This window comes from Lissotriton helveticus, chromosome 6 (assembly GCF_964261635.1).
Source record: "Lissotriton helveticus chromosome 6, aLisHel1.1, whole genome shotgun sequence".
Lineage (NCBI taxonomy): Eukaryota > Metazoa > Chordata > Amphibia > Caudata > Salamandridae > Lissotriton > Lissotriton helveticus.
In genome coordinates, this window is record NC_136067.1 from 1,111,983,844 (window position 1) to 1,112,004,545 (window position 20,702).

Here is a 20,702-nt window from a genome sequence, read left to right on the forward strand (position 1 = left end):
ATTGTCTATTGGGGCTCATTGGTGCAACAGGTTCACGAGTAGCAGTTAATTTACAGGCCCTGAGTCGATAGTATACCACTCTAAAAGGGACTTATAAGTAAACGAAATATGCCAATCGGGTGTAAGCTAATTTTACTGTTGTTTAAAGGAGAGAGCACAAGCATTTTAGCACTGGTTAGCAGTAGTAAAGTGCACAGAGTCCCAAGGCAAACAAAAATAAATTCTGAAAACATAGGTGGGAAGAAGGGTGATCCTGCAGAGAGGGCTAGGTCAAACAGTGTACGTTTAGTATAAAATACTGCTTGGCTGAAATGATGACTAAGGGAATCATTCGATTTGTTCTTGGTGGTTAGAAATATTATTCCTTCCTCCACTGAGTCAGCAGTATTGCATACAAAAATGTATATGTTTAGTGTATTTTATGAATACCTTGAAGTGTATGCATGTACCATGGTATTCCTTAAGTGACACACCTCTATTGCTTACTGAGAAAGCTGCTGAAACCATTGTGCAGCACTTTTGGTGGTCATTAACGTGTTGGAATGGGTGAATACGATGTTAATGAATGTCATGATATGTGCAGGCCTGACAACGGCAATAGCAGTAAACGCAATGTGAAAATGTTCCAAAGCCTGTGCCCACATAACCATGTCAGTGCTCATCAATGCAATATCAATGTGTACCGTAACTTGTGCCTGCACAGCAGCACAGATAACAAACATACCAATGTATATCATAATCCAAACTCGTATAATAATATTATTTTTGCCAATAAGAACAATGTCAATATACGTTCAGACCAAAGCAGACATAACTTTGTCAATCCAAGTAAGAACAATGTCAATGTACAAGATGATGAATGTACGCGCAAGGTAAACAACCTTTACAACGCAACTTTTACATCGCAGAGCCTTTACAACGCAACCATTACAACGCAAACTATTACAACGCATTGCTCTGGGGGGCGCTCTAGGATAGGGAATAGGTTAATTTACTATCCAATAACCTTCCCTATTGTCCACCGGGACTGGAGTTGGAATAGTAAATTAAACTATTCACTATCTAGCACCCCAAAGCACTATGCGTTGTAATGGACTGCGTTGTAATACTTGCGTTGTAAAGGCATGCGATGTAAAAGCATGCCTTGTAATGTCATACATCCACGCGCAAATTTGATAATGTTGAATAAAATGATACCATTGGCAGTCATATTATTCTTAGGAGTTCCACAGAACTTACAACATTGCTGTCGGATTGACCTTTGACCCAAGGTGACCTCCCCATCAACCTCGAGTCAGAGATACGTGGTCAGGCAGATCCAGTGACCCACGCCCCCACCTATCGAGTAACATGGCGCAGGCAGTGCCTCCCATAAACTAATGGAATACACGCACTCAGGGAAAACCCTGATTGATTCCACAGATAGATAGTTGCATCAAAAACAAGTCTGAGGTAATTGACCCCAATAAAACCCGTTCTGCCAAAAACTTGCGTTCACCAGGAATACCACAAAAGTAGATACCACAAGTAGATAGGAACACTCAACCAACAAGGACACGACATGCACAGCACACATAGTGATCACGCGCTCCTCATGCTGGACATCTGGACACAGGCACATTGGCACACGATAGCTCTCCTCGAGGTCGAGAGCTATCTATGTCCTTATCAGATGCACACATTTGATTGATTTGCAACTAAAATGCTCTTTAGGAATGTAGAGATCATTTTATTGTACTTCAAGAACTGTATAAAATGAACAGACACTGTCCAGGCTCTCCCGGCCACAGCATCTAATTAAACCAGCTTGTTCCTGTTTTGCCAAATGCCTCTTGTATTTTCATTTATTTAAGGTAAATTGATATCCAAGCAACACACAATCCTGTCCTAAATTTTTAATTCCATCAATATATCAGTGTATATTGCTCTTCATTATGTTGATTCCTTCACAGCAGACAAAGGCAAGGTGGCAGCTGCAAAGCAAGGCATCTAACCAGGCCCGGACTGGCCGTTGTGGGCACCGGGCAATCCCCCGGTCGGCCGCAAGGGTGGGGGCCGGTTTTGGGCCCTGGGGGCCGTTTTTGTTGCAGAGCCGTTTTTGCAGCATAGGCCCTGTAACAAAATCGGCTGAAAAGCGGCCTTGGCAAAGCGCTCGCCCCCCTTGCGCCCAGGGGGCGGGGGGGGGCGGCCGAGCACTTTGCCAGGGCCGGTTTTGGTTCCCAGTCCGGCCCTGCATCCAACACACACTAAGTCCCTGCTCATGGGAATGAGACTGGGAAGGGAGAGTGGGGAGGTCCAAGAAGTGCTGTATCTTGCATGCCGGGTTGTCAGGTGCTTTTAACATGACAGTGAAACTTTCAAGACCCTTAACAAGTGGAGACATACTCCAGCTAGCTACTGAAAGCCTCAAAATACTTGCCTAGTGCCGTAAGAATCAAACAGCAGCTGACTGATCTGATGAGGCCAAATAATGATAAACTGCCTGGAGCTCCTTTGGTGCCATTGTGGGGTGGAAAGTTGGAAGAGGGATGCTTACAATTTGGTCTGGACTGTGCCTATTGAGAGCAGTCTGATTTGTATAAAGTTAATTCCCGACACCCAGAGCTAAAAAGAATGATGTGCGCCCAGAGCAATTACAAATAGCTGGGAATAATTCAACTATTCCACCCATCATGTTTTGTTTTCTCAAGCCATGTCAGTATACACTTTATCACCTTCCTCCATGTCAGCTCATGTTTCGTGAAAATAACTTAAGAAACCAAATATTATTATTCACTGAGGGAAGTAGAGTAACAAATCAAAGCCAACTTGAAGGCTTTATGAAATCTTTGCGAACTTTGTGCTAGTTTGAAAAGTGCTTTATGCATTGATGTAAACACCACAGGGGATTATCTCAGTCATTTGTGTAATTTAACTACATTTAGTGTTTTCCCAATTTGAAAGATCAGTGCAGCAGCGGCCGCTCCATTAGAGCCCCCTACCACCACTAGCAAATAAAACGGGATTTAAACCCATTTTATTATCATTCTATTTTAATCCCCTGGGCCCGCCTCCAGGACTCTGACGAGTCTTGGGGGTGGGTCATGGGGATGACACTGCTGGTGGGGGAGGGGTGGCAACTCCCTTCACTGCGCAGAGGTGTTTGGCTGGCCGTCTCAGGCTGGCCAACACCCATCATGCGCAGTGAAGCTCTCTCCAGCCTCAGCTTCGTTGCTGGGGCTGGAGAGAGCAGGTACAGGCTGCAAGTCTGCCTGAGAGTGCAAATTGCCGGCGCTCAGGCCAATCATGAAGCTGCTCTCATGCGAGAGCAATTTCAGGATTGCCTGCAGGGTAGGCTGGGAGCCTATGCCCAGGGCCAGAAGCAGGACGACCTGATACGGCGGGAGACGGCAGCGTTAAGGTAAGTTAATTTTGTTTTATTTTTGTCCCCGAACCCTCCCCAACTCCCTCCTCCCTCCTCTGGCACAGCCTGCTGCCCCACGTTCGCAGGGGATGTGCCACTACTAGATCAGTGTTATCTTGAAACCACAATAATGTGGACCCATATATGGACACCATCAGCAATAACATTTTACGGGAGCAAAATCTTGCATAGTTTCAAATTGATCAGCTATGGATATTTTGTTTATTTCAACAGAGAGACTGGAAACATTTATTTTTTCCAACAAATCTCTAATTAAGTTTCAGTCAGTGAATTCACTGAACTGATAAATTACTTTATAATGATCTAGAAAAACCTTCTGTATGGGGCCCATATCCAACACAAATAGCTTAGTTATTGAATTAATAACACCTTTTATTAAGTTTATACTGGACTTTGTTTTAGCAGACCTTGCAGATAATTTACTAACATGCTCATTCTCCTTGTAGGAATTCTGATTTCTATTTTTCTTGTTTAGCCGTTATTTTGGAGGTAACGAAATATGAAGAAATGATGCTACAGCAGACACCAGTAGAAAATTATATAAAATTATACATAGTGAAAGAGCAGCACAGGCCCTAAATCTTGTGCTGATTAGAGAGAGGTAATGAGTTAACTTGAAAACAGAATGCATGACCTGTAAGGTTGTATTTAAAGGAAATCTGGTGTTTGGAAAAACCGAAGGAATTTTAGTACATAGGCACTTATTCTGCGTTCTCAGCAAAGTAAGAATGATTTAACAATAGGAGCAGGAGATTGAATTAGCCAAGAACACGAGGAATCTGATAAGAGGTCGTGGGAGCACAATTTTAAATCACACATGCAAATACACATGCATTCAACACCAATACACATGGATTCAAGAGTAGAAGAATAGTTAGTTTGTTAAGCATTGTTAGAACTGCAATAAGCATGTATTAGGTTAAAGTTTAGGAACACAGATGATGACTTGTTTCTGTAACCAATGTGTAACATTTAAATAACATAGGGCCAGATGTAGGTAATTCCGATTTACCAACTCTTAATTACAGAATCATACCGATTCTGGGGCAGATTTATGAATGCCTTGCGCCGCCGGTGCGTCATTTTTAACATGGGAAAAAGTGACGCACCGGCGGCGCAAGGCCTTCATAAATCTGCCCCTCTGTATTTAAGAGTAGGTAAATTGGAAGTAGGCAGATGTAGGTAATTTATATTTTTCAATTACCGAATCTGTAAGATTCGGTATTTACCGATTCTGTAAATACTGAATCGGTATTTCCCATTGATTCCTATGGGCCTTGAAGCCCATAGGAATCAATGGGAAATACCGATTCGGTATTTACAGAATCGGTAAATACTGAATCCTGGCAGGGGGAACGGGGTGTCACTTTGACACCCTGTAGCACCCCAATTGCAGGCTTGTGTGCCATGTGGCACACATACATGCCCTAAGGGCATGTCTGTGTGTCACATGGCATAGGTGTACATGCACAGATGTGCATGTACACTGGAATTCGGTATCTTACCACCCAATAGGATTGGGTGGTAAATACAGACTCTTAAAGGGCCTGTGGCACTCTTTGAGGTGCCGGCTACATCTGGATTTACTGAATCGGTACATATACCGATTCGGTATTTTACCAAATTGGTAAATTTACCGATTCGGTAAATTTACTGATTCGGTAAAAATCGGGCCCCCTACATCTCAAAAACCGATTACCGGTCGGTAATTGGTGACCTACATCTGGCCCTTAATGTTTCATCTTTTGTAACAAGCATTGTCTGACTATTTTTAAAAGTAGCTGCCTGTAAAGCAGACAAAGTAAACTGGCTGTTTACCCGAACTGCACACTGGGTAGTGATTCTTTTCAGGGGAGCCTCATAGTCTGATTTGACATCAAGCATTGATTGACAATGCCCGGAAGTCACGTGGTGTGAGAGGCAGGAGAGCGGAGAGCTGCAGGGAATCGTTGGAGCAGAGGCGGCGGTGTACAGGCGGTGTACAGGCCACGGACGAGGACAAGGCCCACCGGTGTGGAGCTGCAGAGTAGAGCTGGGTGCAAGAACTGCAGAGAAAACGGGCAGACCAGAGACGGAGGAGGGCTGTGTGCAGTTGCAGCAGATGCTGCGGTTGCGGCTGTGTCTGCGAGCGGCTGTGGGTTGAAGGTGAGCGTGAGCGGTGAAAAGCTAGCGGGTCACTCGCTTTAGCTGACCGCTGGCCACAGAGACTCCACTTCGCTCCCCCCCTTTATATCTTCAGTCCCGGCTTCATAAAAGAAAAGACGCTGCTCAGTCCTTAGCCCATGTCCATGCCTAAAACTCATTTCTCAGCTCTCAGCCTGTGGTAACTGCTGGTAACTACTGGCGCAAGAGAGGCTGATGCTGAGGCTGAGATAGGTCGCTGCTCACAATAGAAGGCGCACTGAGGGGGCTGCGCAGAAATAAAAAAACATGTGCCACTCATTGCCAGGACTAAGCCAGAGTTAAAGGAGCTAAGGCACAGCACTAAGGAACAGCGCAGCATTGTAGCATTACAGCACCAAGCAGTATAAAGTACTAAGTAGCATTGGCATAATTTGATTCTGCTACTGCTGCTTTGCTTTGCCTTGCCTGAAGGGGGCACAAGAGATCTTGTTGCTGCGCCAGGGGCAGGAGGCGCCAACGCAACGCCGGTTCCCCATTGTATCACATTGTACTGCGATACTGTGGCTGCCCATGCCCGTGTGGGGCCAGAAGAGGCTGTACAGTGCTTACCCTCTTTCCATGTCACCAGAAAAATCGTCGTTTTTTTACCGCTACCGCTACCAATTTGAAGATTAAAGTAGGGAGGTGGTGGTCCCTATAATCACACCTACCTATATCCTATATCTATTCTACTGTGGCACAGTCAAGGCACCGCTAAGAAAGTTAAAAACGTAACTCTGGGAGATCTGCATAGATGAATAAATCAATATATAAGGGCAACAATGAAAAAAAAAAGAACCCCAAGGAGAAGCAAGGAACTGATCATGTTGGTACCTTGGACGCCTTTCTGACAAGCGCAGAATCTGTTTTGGCGCACAAAATTGAACTCATGGAGAGAAGGCTTTCCTTGGATACCTTGAACATGCAAAAGCGCTCTTCCTTAGGTCAAGGGCATTTAGCAATTGCCGCTGATCGATTGAACCCGAGCCACCTTTTTAGCGAATCTGGTACTGTTGGAGATTCCACTGTGGATCCATGTTTGCCACCTAATAACATCACAGACGGAAACCCCAATATTACCCACAAGCAATTAACAACCAACCAAGTGGGAATAATCCTACCAGATTCAAACATGAAAAAGAGAAAAGGTGGTAGTCCCGTAAAGCAAAGAATTACAAAGGGGATTTGTAAGGAGAAAGATACCGGGGGTAATAACTTGGACTCATGTCTCTCATTGCAGCTAAGATCTACTAGATGTGCTTGACACAACGAAAATGTTAATAATCCTGTTTTGGGGGCGGTGCATTCTTGTGACTCGGATTTAATGAAGAGACTAGAAACTATGATGACTGTTTTGTTGAATCCTGTATTGTATAAATTGTCTCAAATTGAGGATAAATTAACAGCTCTGGAGAGCTCTTATCTTACAATTCACTCTGCTCCCTAGCCCAATACCACTGTAATAACTGATGTAATAACTGATGTAGCTAGATCTAACTCTCAGCTAAGCATAGTCCCCTTTGTAGGGTCTAATGCTGTCACTGATAGGATGGGAAACACTGCCCAGCAACAAACCACTGGGCTTTCTTCTGTTCCTTCTGGATTTGTCCGTGACTCTAGTTCTGCTAATAATCCAAGAGCTTATGATGGGTCCCAAATGCAGACACAGTTAAAAGGCAAGCTACAAGACAATTTTGAGAATATTGGTCTCTCAAGGCTATATGGCAAACAACAATTATACGCTAGTTCTGCCACTACTCTCCCATGCCCAATAGACCTACACCTGCGACTTGTCAGGAGAGTGGGCTACAGGGAGGGTTACAGCCTTTAGGCTCAAATAGGAGAGTCTCTCAGTATCAAGATGAAATTAGGTAGCCTAAGTTAACATTAGATCTCCCTCCAGCTGCCTGCCCCTATATCATGGTTTTAGTTAACGTCCCAGAACTCAACCCCAACACAATAGAAAACACGGAGCAGCTTATAAATAAATCCCATCATTGGTTATTTAAATGCCTAGGTGAAAATTTAAATCTTCATCATAACATCATCACGGCGAGGAGGGTATCCTGGGTAGGGAGAGCCCTTAAAACTATCAAAAGTGATTGTATTGTAGTAAATTTTGATAATTCCCATATAGTGGGCAATTTATTATCAATTCTTCCAAATATGTCTTCATTTCTTTCCGAGATATTTGTTTTACCTTTTTTTTTTTTGTTATAAACCTCATTCTATCCCCCAGATGTCACAGTTGCCACATTTTAGTTGGCAAATTAGCTGGAGGCCTCCCCGATACCTACTCAATAAACCTCACTCTACTTTAGTTCCCCCACTTCCCTTAAAAAATAGATATATCGTATTAGAAGGCCTCTCTTTTTGTGATTGACTGGATTTTCAGACTATGCCAACCAGTGGGAATGTTCCTTTAGATCTGTATAAAAGGTTTCCCTTGCCCACTATCACTTCGGTCACTCTTCTAGTGACCTTTCATAACCTGTCTCAGTGTCAGACATTGCGAGGGAACTCTACCGGTTTCATATCGGTCATGTCTTTGAACATTGCTGGTTATAATCAAAAAAGGTCTAATAATTATTGGTTTTCCTTGTTAAATTCTACTGATAGAGTCTCTCTACAAGAGACCTGGGAAAGGGTTCCAATATATCTGAATGGGTACCGCTCCTTTTATACTGCAGCCACTCCGTCATCTGCTGGTCGGGCTAAGGGCGGGCTTCTGACATTGTTCTCTAATAATTTACCGTTTAAGGTGAAGGCATTTTTAAATGATTCTCCTTATTACCATATTATCTTAATTGAATATTCTCTGGATTATTGTTGGCTTTTTATTAATTATTACAATAATACATTTGGTAGTAACCAATCAGCGGTTTTGGCTACGCTTGAAAGAGATGTTATTGAGCTACAGGATAAATCCAGTAAAACTTGTAATACAATCTGGCTTGGGGATTTCAGTGCTCATCCTTCTAATAAACTCAATTCATTAATTTGTGGAATACAGGATAAGGAAGGAGACTGTGTCCTCCACTTCTGCCATACTGAATATGGTAATACCCTAAATAGATTAGTAACGATAACTAATCTTGCTTTTTTAAATGTTGTTGATAACACAACTGGTCAGTTTGAATGTACTTTTTAAAATCCTTTTTCGTCTTCTACTCTTGACTATGTCCTAGTTTCTGATACAATGATAGGCCTTTTTTCTAATTTTAGGATCTCGTTTTATTCATTTAGTGACCATGGTGCAGTAACTTTTTGTATACAAAACACTAAGGAAATTGAGTGTTCATATACACTTCCTATAATTCCTGTGAACGCAAGAGAGAACAGTATTGTTTTAAAGTGGGAAAAGGGGGACACGGGGGGCCTCCTGTCAGTTTTACACTCATTGAAACAAAACATTCTTTAAATCAATGTAAACGAGCAAAGGCTCCAGGGCCAGATGGAGTTCCTATAGACTTATTTTTAGATAATCAAGAACTATGAGCGCCACTTTTAACAAATGTTTTTAACAAAATTGCTCAATCAAAAGCACCACCATCTTGGAAAACAACAGTAAACGTTCCCATGTAAAAAAAAAGGGATAGGTCGATTCCGAAAAACTATAGACTTATCTCCCTAATAGACTCTACTGCAAATCTAATGGGCAGATTGATTTTAAATAGATTAGAGGACTGGGCACTGGAAAAGAATATTATTATCCTATGCCAATTTGGCTTTAGAAAAGGGAAAGGTACGGTAGACCAGTGTTTGAACCTGAGTCTAATTATGGCGAAATACACGGCTGCAAAAAAGGTCATCTCCATTTAGCCTTCATGGATCTGTCCGCAGCCTTTAACTGCGTGGCACAGCCTAGGCTGTGGCAGATCATGGAGGAGATGGGCATTGATGCGAAGATTATTAATATTATTCGTGACCTGTATAAAGATGCTTCAGCCTGTGTTCGTTATGGGAGGAATGGTGAGTGCACAAGGCCATTTAAAATTGCAAGAGACGTGGGGCAGGGGTGCGTTTTTGCCCCCTTCTTATTCACACTCTACACTAATGGTGTGGATTCCGCATTGTTGGGTTCTACACCAGATGTCCCCTATATTAATTCAGTGCAAGTGCCAATTTTATTATATGCCGACGACGCTGTACTCTTAGCTCATACTAGTAATGCACTGCGTCATCTAGTCCAGGATTATACACAATTTATGTGTAATTTAAGCATGAAAGTGAACTATTCAAAGTCATTTATTTTAGTAGCAGGTTCAAAATATCGAAAATATCCGCAAATCACTACTGAAGAGGGAAAAATGGGGGTTGTCGACTCCTTTAATTATTTAGGGATTATGTTTGATTCTCAAACAAAATGGCAACAGATGATTACCAATAGAGGAACGCAGATGGAAAAAAACATTGAGGCTCTAACTAGGTTTATAAAAAAACTGGTTTAAAACCAATAGATCTAATAAAAACAGTGTACAAAGCCAAGACTGTATCTACTGCTACCTATGGGGCAGCTGTTTGGGGCATGAAAGACTGTACAAAACTGCAGATTATTGAAGATAATTTCCTAAAAAGGATTCTTGCGTTACCACAGTCATATGCCAACTACAAGTGCTTTGTGGAACTAGGTGCCCCTTATATAACTGATATAATTGCAATGGCCCCTATCCGAATGTGGCACTCAATATGGCGAAAGGAGTCCCTTGTCTTGACAAGAGAGATTATCAAAGATGTTCTGAAACTAGATGGAGTAGGTAATATTGCTTGGCTAACTTATGTCGAAATAACATTGAAGGAGGCTGGGCTCCATTACCTCTTCTTGGAACCTTCTAACTGCAGTTCTATATCGAAAACTGACCTAAAAGCTTTACTGCTTCGAATCGCCAGATAAAAAGGGAGATTAAAAATATTAAGCTCCCAACAGTTAAATCTTACCTGGCGTGTCCAATTATAGAATTAACGAACTCAAATAGAACATATCTAACTTTCGTTACTAATCTGCAACATAGGTATGTCTTGGTGAGGTTTCGTTTAAATTATATTCTGTTAATGCTGGGTACTCCTCGCAACGTTTTTGTTGTTTCTGAGCTCCCAGTTTGTACATGTGTTAATCAATCTACGCAGGATGACATACATTTTTTGTTTTTCTGTAAATTTTATTATAATGAAAGGAAACGTTTCTTTATCTCTATTATGCAAAAAATGAATTTTAAACAGTGTTGCGTGGCACTTTATTATCTCAAGCTTCTTCCTGATCCTTTTATCTGTTTCTCTTTAGCATCTTTTTTATTACTGGCACTAAAAAAGAGATCTATAACTACTTGAAACAATTTTTTTATAAAACAAAATGATTTTATGATAGTGTAAATGATCATGAACTTGTATCTGTGTTTTTTTTAACTAATGATTTTTTCTTATACGTGTTGTAAGGTTGTGAACTGTCTTTTATATGTAGCTCACTTTTTCTGCCTACTTTGTGTTGGCGAAATAAAATTTTCTGACTGACTGACAACTGTGTGGAGATAGTCGCTCTCCCTGCTGCGACAGTAAAGAGCTGTTTTTACCTTGCCAAGCATAGTCTATCTTTTTCTTTAGTTTTCTTTAGTTTTAACTGCAACTGTTGGCGAATCAGCATAGGAGTCCCTCTTGCTCTCATCCGATTGCTGCCACCAGAATACCGCCTACCTTTGCTGCATAGATAATTGTGCATCTTTGATGAGGTAAGCAGACACTGTGTTCTCTAAATCTCTGCCTATTCACAAGGGCAGGTTGGACCTGGTGATTGCAGTTTTTAAGTTGAGGACAATGCAGACTTCGTTCAATGTTTTTGTATATATTGTATGACTTGTCTCTCTAGCAATGGTAAACACAGATGTGGATATAAGAGATATGAGGTTATTGCATGCAGGAATGTGTACATGTGTTGCACAATATTAAGTTAAGGTGCTGCATAGTTGGTCAACGTGTTTTTCCCAATATAAAGTTAGAAGTGGTTAATGTGGTTGATTTTAGGTTGAGTTTCCAATATATGTTCCAATATCTGACATAGAGGGATGGCTGAAAGGCTGAAGTTGATAAAATGTACCTTGAGTATGACCTGAACATTGAAATTACCACCCTGGTCCTAATGTCCAGAAGTCATTTCATGGTCTGTGAGATGCATAGTTTGATGGCTATCCTATCTAAGCATGGAGGGAAGTGGCCAGTGGCTGCCAACTGCATTTACTGTTTAGGGTTAGAACAATCCTGATTCCTATTCATATTTTAAAAATGGTAATGAGAATGCATGTGTGTGAATGGAAATGTAGCCATTGAATGATTTTGTTGTATAATGTTGCATAATGTTGTTGTGATGTATAAGGTTTAGGATATGATTTATTATTTGACAAATTGTCTTGTGTATGAGAACTTGTGTGTAATTAGAAAAAAGTAATGTTGACCAGACAGGTAAAAATTAATTGTAAGAGTTGTTTGAAATACATGAGATTATGGAGACCTTCCTAGATTACATGTAAAAAGAACAGGACCAGAGAAGCAGGCAGTTCTCCACGGTAAAAGAGTAAAATGATTGTTTCTACCGGGAGGACATGACGAAAGCGCCCCTGGTCCCACAAAAAGCTTTTAAAGAGAAAACCTGCCATCAGACAAGGAAATAGTGTTTGAAGACACAGCTCGCCTACCATTTCAGGACACCTAACAAACTACAGACTGCTCAAATTTAGGAGAGTAAACAAAAAATGAAGCAAATCACTACGCCGTAATAGACCCCCACATGATAATATCCAACGGATAGTTTTAAGGGTGATCTAACTGACCCCAGAAACTCGACAGACCGAACGTAGTGTCTTGACAAAGGTGGCCCAGAATCATATGTACCACCGAAACGCGTCTACGCATTTCATAGTATAATTCTTCAACTCGGACACCTGTGTTGACACATTAATAGACTGTGCATAACATATGGGGATCGGATAGAGTTTGAATATACACTCAGTATTGCACAATTGAATGTCTCACTGTTGTCTGTCCTTGTAATTTGTTTCAATTTTGCAGGTCAATCTTGAATCCCATGTATTTTGATCATTTGTCTTATTAATTTTTTTAACTGTTTTTATTTGTGTAAGTGGTGCTATTGTCCACTTGGTATTTTAAATAAATTGTAATACAAAAAATTTTTTTTGCATAATTGTTGTTGATTTCATGTATTGAACTACTTGCTTGGAGTTTCAAATTGTTTCACTGTATATTTTTCAAGGGAATATCCTTTGTTTATTGGTTGGTTAACCCTACTTCCCTTGATTTTAATTTAAAGGGGTACCTCTCATTATTTCTACCTGAATGGAAATGTAGCCATTGAATGATTTTGTTGTATAATGTTGCATAATGTTGTTGTGATGTATAAGGTTTAGGATATGATTTATTATTTGACAAATTGTCTTGTGTATGAGAACTTGTGTGTAATTAGAAAAAAGTAATGTTGACCAGACAGGTAAAAATTAATTGTAAGAGTTGTTTGAAATACATGAGATTATGGAGACCTTCCTAGATTACATGTAAAAAGAACTTTCCAGGATATCAGAGAGAATTACAAAAATACTGTCAAAAGTGGTTTAAAGCCACCCAGAAATATGCATATCCCTGGCCAAAGGAAGGAACATTTGATGATAAAATATTAGAGCATATTGTTAAGCATCTTGAAAGTAAATATGTAGGAGCCAAATTGCAGATGTGAGAAGCCAACTTAGCTTTATGGTGAGCCTTTTGTGAGAAGTCTAAAGACTTCTCAAAAGTTGCAACCACTACCTCAATGGGACCCTACGAGTACTTCTCCCAAGGTACCTGGTATTTATTTATGAGACTCCTTTACAATCCTCAAAAGGACTCCCTAATGTCGCACAACAAATGTCAAAGCCAAGACGCACGAGCACTCCCAGAAGCCAAGTAAGGGTGGGTGACTCTCAGTTTTCAGGACAACTAGAGGCGCAGTTTACACAAGCTTTAACCCTTTCGATGCTGATGATGGAACCGCTCCATCATCAGCTGCGGTGGCGCTGTGCTGATGACGGAGCGGTTCCGTCATGGCCCGGCCGCCGTGCCTGCGCGGCGTGGATTCCGCGCCTGCGCTGGGCGTTCTATTGAGCGGGCGGGGCCATGGCGGAACAGCTCCGTCATGAGCACAGCCCAACCGCGGCTGATGACGGAGCGGTTCCGTCACCAGCATGCGGCCCCCGCGTGGCCGCCCCGCCCCCTTAGCGCTGCGGCGGGATAGCTGCCGCAGCGATGCGGATAAATTCAGCGTCTCCTCAGGAGGATATAGGTGAAGAGCAGAGTACAGGAAACAAGGAGGATCAGTCACATGTTTCATCAGCCACATCACACTTACTACGGAAGAGAGGCACAACAGGAAGGGTAGTTAGGGAATGAATGTCAACCTCACAGTGAAGAGATGTAGAATATGCTAGAAAGACTGACAATGTAGTTAGGGCTGCTAGTATGGAGCGATGGCCAGCATCCCAAGAAAGAGATATGACTGAAGATAATCTATGACCTTGGCAGAAGGAGAAAGTGAACATTATAGTTTTACCATAGAGTGTTCAGGAATGGTTGCCACAAAGCATTGGTAGGGGAGATGCAAGAGACGTAAGAAGAGTAAGATATTGTGATGTCATTTCAGGACACATTCGGAAAGTTTTGGGAGGATGGCAAATAGAGAAGAGTCTATACATAGGTGTGTAGATAACATGGGTGAAATATTTAGATCACAAAGGCTAAACACTCCACTTATGACAGTAGCACTCAAGAAAGGCCCCTTATTAATTTTGATCATACAAAGGGTGAACTGGGGTTGCCTAATCACACTAACACTCGAGAAGGAGAGCAGGATATGTTCTCTAAAGCTAGGAAACCCTGAGAAACAGAGGTTGAGTGGTTGCGGTTTCAGGTAACACATGGCCAGCCAAGCCCCAGGATGGGATCTTGTGAAGCTATGGGAGGATTGACACTACTTGATAGGCCAATGCAGCAGATCAGTGTTCAATCAGTTTTGTGATGGATGGATCTCACCCTTAATGAGATAGTTGCTGAAGGAGAGAATAGTTGTTAAAATGCTGTATCATATGTGGATAATTTGGCAGAATGGCCTGAAGGGTTAGATCCACAGATGAGTCCATGGCCACAAGAAGGTTCCATTGATCAACGTGATATGGCAAATGCTGAGGACTGCATTCTTTATTGTGAGAGATATCCAGACTGGGATTATACCTACATGCGGGAAGGTTTGTGTGTGTGGCAAAAATATGTCAGACAGCACAATCCCCATGATACGCAAGAGCCCAAGGGCACCTCATTATGTTCCTTGGCCACAAATGGACTAGGTGAATCACAAGAAATTGATATCACCACTTACAGAGTAAGCAAGGAAATAGATTAGAGCTTTTGAAAAGCAAACTGCAGGCATCACCTTGGCAGTAGAAGACATAAAAAGTTTGATTAGCTCTCTTATAGGAGATGAAACAGACATTGTTTTTCAGAAGGCTGCAGTAAGAAATGTTACACTCACTGAGACTAGATATGATGGGTCTCCATTAAACCTAGTTATGTTAGTAGTTTTGGATGAGCTGAGGAAAATGCATCTTAATAGGCCAGACATTGGGTCCCTCATGGTTTAATCCATGCAGCCAAATGAGGACCCCGCTCAGTTTCTCAGCAGTAGGAAAGAAAAGTGCACCCAAGAAGTAGGTTAGAGTTGGCAAGTAATAGTAATAATAATGTACTTTTAATTGATTTTCTTAAAATCATAAAAGGGTGGAACATACCGCCATGAGATTTGCAATGTAACACAGATGTACTGGATAAAAGATTTCAATAAAACATTTTGCAATAATTACCTGCACATGGTGTAATTCGTTCCCAGGTCCAAGAATTTGTGATAAATTACTTCGACTACAAGACTTAAAACATTAGTTATAGAAATATTTGTGCCTCCTATTTCGAGTAAAGTGCTTGTGCTGAAAAGGGGAAGGGGACAGAGAGAAAGTGCAAGATACAATTCTGGAAAGGACTCAGCCCGACTGCATGATGGAGTGCCGTCAACTGTCCTTCTTTCTGAGTTCTTTTGTCGCTGAGTCCTTCTTTCCAAGTTCTTGTACTTCTAAGTTCAAGAATAGACATATCTGTGCCTCCTATTTCAAGTAAAATGCGTGTGCTTAAAAGTGGAAGGGCAGAGAAGGAAAGTGAAGATTAAAAGTTCTGGAAAGGACTAAACTGCACGATCGAGTACCAGTCATGTATCCTTCTTTCCAAGTTCTTTTGTCCCTGAGTCCTTCTTTTCAAGTTCTTGTGCTGCCAAGTTCAAGAATGTTTAAGTCTTGCAACAGCTGTCAAGTAATAGGAGGAATGCAGTGTTATTTTACAATTTAGTAGAAAAGGGTTACCTCTGATGTACATGATGATCTTGATAATCTAGTGGCATTGGAAGCCAAGAATTGGACAGAGATACAGGCACATATAATCCATTTTTGTAAGAAGAAGCAGAAGAAAGAGACAAGCAAGTAGGAAGTGACAGAGAAAGCAACAGAAAAGTTGGTGTAGCAAAAGTTGGCGAGTAAAGGAGCACTGGAAGGAGCTGTAGTAGCAGCCTCCACTGACAAGACTGCAATGTCTGTGGGATCAGTCCCAGGGACCACCCAACAACAGTACCCACAACAGCAGGATAGTGTAAGGGCACAAGGAATTAGTAAAGGAGGATAAGGAGAATTAGGAAGAGGCAGAGTGGGTCCCCAAAGTATGAATCAAGTATGTACAGGGCTTAATTTGAGCCAGGGCTTTCCGGTGCTAAGCACCATCACTTAATTGGTTTTAGGTGCTTGGCACCGGCATCTAATTGTCAACACCATACAATCAACAGTCTACCACATGGTGGCGCTGCTCATCTAATTTAGAGATAAGCAGAACAACGGTTGTTTAGGAATACAATACCTGGTTTCCCAGCCATTCCTTTAGCGACCTGGTATAATCTGAACTATCACATTTAAATACGAGAAAGATGGTTAGTAGTTGTTTTGGCAGTGATGACAAGGGCGATGGGTGGTGCAAGCTGCAGTGGTCTCCTGCTCAGAGCCCTGGCACTTAATATTTTACAAATTAAGCACTGGGTATGTCATTACTGTCACAGATATGTACACTTTATTAGGGACTGCAGAGCTAAGAGATTCGATGAACACAGAGGAAGGACAGGAGTTTACAATCAGCCAGGAAATACAGCAGTACAGCTACAGTCCAACCCACAAATAATATATGTACCTCAGACACAATCACAAAATGTGCAGCAATCAGTAATGCATCAAGCACAACAATGCAGCCACATCAAAGTTATCTAACACCGCCATGGTGTCTCTACCTTAAAGTGGACATGGAGGTGTAATTGTAAGAGGAGGAAATTCCTTGCAGACAAAAGATGTAGGAGTATAAACACATTAAGGTACACACGGAGTATTTCCATGTATCCAGATTTGTCAGTGATGCACTGGCCAGATGAGGAACCCACTGTGATGGTTGCTATCAATAGCAAGAGGTATGCATTCCACCTAGATTCAGGAGTAACCCAATCTTGTATTGGAGAGGGAGACTTTCCAATCTCTAATAAATCAATGGACACACAAGGATTCTCTGGGGAAGTAATGAGGGTTCCATTTACTAAACCAGTGGAGATGGAAATAGGAGGGAGGTACATTGATGGCTGTTTACTGTTTTCTTCAGCTGCCCTACCCAATGTGTTATGGAGAGATCTTATGGCCAAATTAAAAAGGACCATTCATTTTGAGTGTGATGATACCATTTGTTCTACCCCTGGAGTTTCACCTTCCAGGATCATGGCAGTAACAGTAAATTATTCTACTGGAGATCAAATAAGAGTGTGACCTGCTTATATGGAAGCATTCACCATAGTGGTGTATACACTCATAGCAGAAACACCAGAGTTATTGGGAAGGGAGATCCAGTTACCCAAAGAATTCCTTTTCAGGTGACAAGGTTTCTATTCTTGCCTGACACGGAGTTAATATTGCAAACAGCGTCCTTAGGGATAACACCAACCTATGGTCCTCTGATAGCCAGTGACTATAATCATGTTTTATAGGCATGTGTTATATTCATTGAGACAGGTAAAATTGTTAGGGAAATATTAGATGATCAACTGTTTGATGATGATTCGAACAAAACAGTTGTAGTGTTTCAGGATGACATACCGTCGAGGACAGCTTTAGAAGTAAGGACACCCACACTAGGCAGAGCCTTTGATTCTGTTAGGGAAGCAAATCTTTCTGACGTACCAGACACCTTGTGGACTAAGGGTCCCCTTGATGTAAGCTTTATTCAAACTGCTACATTATATTGAATTACATTAAATGAATGTGATATTCTACCTAGGGTATCACAGTATCTTCTTTCCAAAGAAGCAGATGAGGGCATCAGTCACCCCTGTGATACAGGCACTACTAGAGCAAGGAGTGATCTATCCTTGAGTATCTCCTTGTAACACCCCGATTTAAGAAGTCTAAGGGTAATTCTTGGCATATTGTGCAAGACCTGTTGTTATTTCAAGTCCAGGGAGGATCTTGCCTGGCAGTTCAGACTGCACTATTCCCATGAGAAGTAGGGTCAAGACTGATTTGTATATGGCTGGGTCCAAACTGGGGTGGCATAGTGAGCAAAAATACAATGGATTTAACCTGGATCTGTTGACTAGGGGTGAGTGGTTGAAATGTTTCAGCATTCCGTCCATCATCTTATTGTGTTTTTCAAGACCTGGGGCCCCTGAACAATGTAGTGGTCCCAGAATTTTCATTTGTTCCTGAGCCCGCCATTATTGTGACAAATGTTCTTTAGGATGCTAAATATTTCTCTGGTATAGTTCTGAAGAATGCCTTTTTTAGCTTCCCTCTTTATCCGGATAGCCATTATTTGACAGCGTTCTCCTATTGCAGGACTCAGTACTTGTATTCTCTTTAACCAGAAGGGTATTGTGAGTCCCCAAGCATTTTCAACTGAGTGGTGAAAAATGATGTCAAACTTTTAGTGTGACACTACTTTGCCGCAGTATGTCGACAACATACTAGTTTGTAGTCCTACAGAACAGCAGTGTAGGAAAGATACTATATCTCTTCTGGATACTCTTGCACAGACAGTATACAAGGTTGAGAGAGACAAAGTCCAATATTGCCAGGAGGAAGTTCATTGTTTAGGGCAATTACTATCAGCTTCTGGTCGATGAGTAACCCCTGAGAGACCAGAGTCTACTCGTCAAATGATTGAGCCAGAACCTGTTAAACGAATGCAGAAGTTTCTCGGTCCCTGTAACTATGCAACACAATGGGTTTTTGATTACAGCCCTTTAATAGAGCCTTTGCTGGCTTTTAACAAAAAAGCAAAAAATAGTAATGACGAGGTAATGTGGACATCAGAGATTAGGGAGCCATTTCAGAAATTGAAGACTGAGATAACAAATGCTCCAGTTCTTGGAACTCGTGATTATACCAAGGAGTTTTATGTATTTTATCATTGCAATGGTCAAGTGATGATAGTTTTCTTTGCGCAGAAATATCCTTTAGGACACAAACCGATTGCATATTTTAGTGGACTGCTGGATGCAGTGATGAGAGGACATTAACCTTGCAAGCAAGATCTTGCCACTGCAGCCTTTGCAGTGCAGAAGAGCACCCCCCATTGTCATGCGGACTCCTTTGATGCTCTATACCATACCATAGAACCTTATTTCGATCTCTGTGGATCATAAAAGTGTAAACAAACAAGACAACCACAATACACAGACACATAAAAGAAAGTGCAAATATACATATCAATTGATAAAATATGTTTTATAAAACACAGTATAAAAACCACAGAAACTAATGGCACAAACCACTATTTACCCGTATAAAAAGACAGAAATCACAGATAAAATCTAAAGTGTATAATTGCCCCACCATGAAACCTCACATTCATCCAGCACTTCTTTATCAAAGGTAAGCAACAGACTGTAGGAATTTAGTGTGCTTAATCCAAAATGTTTTTAATAACATAGCCAGACAAAAACTACAATCTGACTATTATCACACTGCAATATTCTGAACGTTTCCTGAAGCTCCCTACAACCCAGATTTTTGCACAGGGGAGCAATCCATTTTGCACGTATGTGTTTATAAAAGGGGCAAAAAAAAGAACATGGAAAAGCAATTCAGAACATTCTTCACAGCCTGCACACAGATCATTGTATGGACCATTTTCCTGCTGCCATCTACAAGTAAATGATTTTATAGGTAAAGTGCCATACCTAAATTGAAGATAGAGTTTCCTTGCTAATGGAGGAACAATTTTATCAATAGACAGACACAGATAAGGAGCCCTTGCATTGTCTAATAATATCAATTGCCACACTTATCAAAAATAGTACCTTTTTTATACGGGTGAGCAATTGTCTAATTTCAATCTGTGTAGTAGGGCCTTAATGGCACAGATCCACAGTATTTTCCATGCGTACTGTGGGGCCAAAAGAGCTTTGATTCCCTCCTGATAAGAATCGAGTGTAGGTGTAGTCCATAGCCTAAACCAATAGGTCAACATTCTGCATTCAATCTTGTGGGCAATTGTCTTTTGGGCCATGTCTAAATATAGGGGGATCAATGGTGTACTTACAGGGAGATTCAGTAGGGTTCTTAAAAACCTTTGCTCCACTATGGAAAGGCACTCTGGATGTGTATAGCCTCACAGCTCTGCACCATATAGAACCGCCCCAAGGGCCTTTACATGATATATTTCCAATGCTGAAGCCACCCTTCTCAATGATTTTTGTCTGTGGATTTCCCCTATATCCGCATTATGTTGGATCAAAGATAAATTAGCTTTTTCCACCTGCGATGACTAGCATAAATTCTTGGTTCATTTTATACCAAAATACTCAAAGCTGGACACTACATCTAGAGTTGTATCACCCAGTAACATCCTCCTCTTACAGAAAGTCGATGTCTGTCTAGTGAAGATCATACATTTGGTCTTGGAGCTGTTAAGCTTCAAGAACCGCTCCACACAAAACAGTTGAAAGGAATTCAGGAGTTGC

The 20,702-nt window shown here is 41.4% G+C and overlaps 1 protein-coding gene across 1 annotated transcript in view; it reads right to left on the minus strand.

Moving 5' to 3' along the window:
* RASGRP3 (RAS guanyl releasing protein 3) overlaps positions 1-20,702 on the minus strand; it is a 672,488-nt gene that overhangs the window by 404,287 nt on the left and 247,499 nt on the right. The gene's annotated exons all lie outside the window — the stretch shown is intronic.